The sequence below is a fragment of the Acyrthosiphon pisum genome, chromosome A1 (genome assembly GCF_005508785.2).
Source record: "Acyrthosiphon pisum isolate AL4f chromosome A1, pea_aphid_22Mar2018_4r6ur, whole genome shotgun sequence".
NCBI lineage: Eukaryota > Metazoa > Arthropoda > Insecta > Hemiptera > Aphididae > Acyrthosiphon > Acyrthosiphon pisum.
In genome coordinates, this window is record NC_042494.1 from 45,745,358 (window position 1) to 45,747,713 (window position 2,356).

Here is a 2,356-nt window from a genome sequence, read left to right on the forward strand (position 1 = left end):
ATAATTATCATTTATCACCATGAGACTAATATCTACATAATATTATCTTAGTCCGGGATTATCACTAAACAATTTGTGTCTATAAATATTATAAAAAAAAAAGATAACGTAATTTAACAGATCAGATGAAATAATAAATGGAACGAATTATATTATATATGTGACAGTGTGACCTATGGAACTTTATCCAAACAATTTAAAATATATATAATATAACACATGTATTATGTATATCTAAAATGAATAATATAGTAAAAGTGATCCTCTATAGACTATAAATTACAATAATTATAATCTTTCTTAAGAGTAAAATGGCTTGGGTATTTATTTGGTATTGATTGATATTATGTTTAGATACAAGAAATTCGAACAACCTGGGCATTTTGTTATATAAATAACAATAATTTATAATTCTTTTGGCAACAAATTGACAAAATATTTATTATTTTTATTTAAACCCCAATTTTAGTATTATGAAAGCTACTTTACACCAAAGCTTATTTACACCAAATTGAGACGTCATTAAAATACTATTTATATATTCTAATATTTTTTTCGAAAACATTTAGTAATAAATAAATAACTGTAGGTAATGACTAATAATAATACAATTAAAATTATTTTATAAGAAATAAAATAAATAATAATATTTTCGACCTGAATTAATAAAATAAAATTTGTTTTGTATACATTCCTTTTAAACAATTTACATTCTCACAAGGTCAAAATAATAGACTAACGCATTCAACAACGGTAGTAGTATTATTTTTTTGACTTTGCATTACTTTAACCACTAATAAGCAGCATAATTTATAGTTTCTAAATGCGTATATAATTTACAGACATTAATCAAAATTTGTATCCTTTTTATGAATAACGTTAGACATTAAATACAATTAATTTTGGACTATTAGGAATATAATAAACCGGTTACATATAAGTAGCAACTGTAAGAAAGCTATCATACCGTAGGCATTAGTGTAGGTACCAAATTTTACCAACAACATAATAATATTAAATATTAATAATAATAATTACTGAATGGTGAATACAGAGTTCACATCAGTAGATAGGCGTATAGTTATACAAAATGTCTATAGCTTAAAAAAAAATTACTCCAAAGACTCGACCTCGACTTACAGCCGTTACAGGCCATAAGTATTTATTTGTATTTTATTGGTGTCTTTATTATTGTTTTATAGAGTGTCAAAGACAAAATTACAATATAATATACTATGAAGATATTTTGATGTACATGTAAATACTTTAAATGTAGGTATGTTTGTTTTTTTTTTAAATTGTATTAAATATCGATAAGAATTTAAAGTTGTCTGAAAATGTATGCAGTTTTGTTTAAATTGTTCCAATGTATCTACTTCTAAAAAGATACCTTTATACGACTACCTTTATCTACTTATTCATAATATATCTATACCTACTAAACATTTTTACCAAGTCTTTATGATATTGACTTCAATAGCAATATGTAACGTAAGGTAGTCTTAAACAAAATAAAATTAAGATGACGTAATGAATACCCAATATACCTAATATTAATATTAATAGGGTAACGGTATAATATTATAATATAATTCCTGGAGTCTTTATAAACTTATAAATTGTAATATATTATGATTTATGACCATGGTAGTTACAATTACAGTACCTAATTGTAAATAGCTATTTAGGTTATTTTATTTGTAACTTGGTAGAGTTCTCTCTAAATGTTGGCAAAAAAGTATTGAGAATAATAATTTTATTTGATCTAACTGAACTCGATACGATTACTATAGTAGTACAACTCACACAAAAGTGTTGGTATCCATTTATGGGGTTCATATTCTAGGACCGCACCGAATTCCAATAAAGTTAATGCATCGCATCTTAATAGCATCCATCTTCGGCCTCTTTGATTTATAGACTATAGGCTTATTGATATCCTCCGCTTCCATCGTTACCATATTAATATTATATTATACCGACTTAAGTTTCGTTAGATCCTGCGCCTTCTTCAGGTACCTACCGGATATTCGATCCAATTATATGCCCAGTCTTCCGTGTCCCTCGCGTTTCAATTGGGATTACTAACCCTCAACGCTCAACAGTAAAAAAATTGTCAATTTATTTTTACTAACATGTATAAAAACCAGGGTTGGCACGAAAAAGCCCACCCCGAAAAAACCCGGGCTGCTTTTCTGGGTTAAACCCTCTTGATATTTTGAAAAACCCATAAAAAAACCCGGGCTGCTTTTCTGGGTTAAACCCACTAATTTTTTTTGAAAAAACCCATAAAACCCGGGTTACTTTTCTGGATAAAATAGAAGTCACTCTATTTTTTTTTTATTTTTTTAACTTG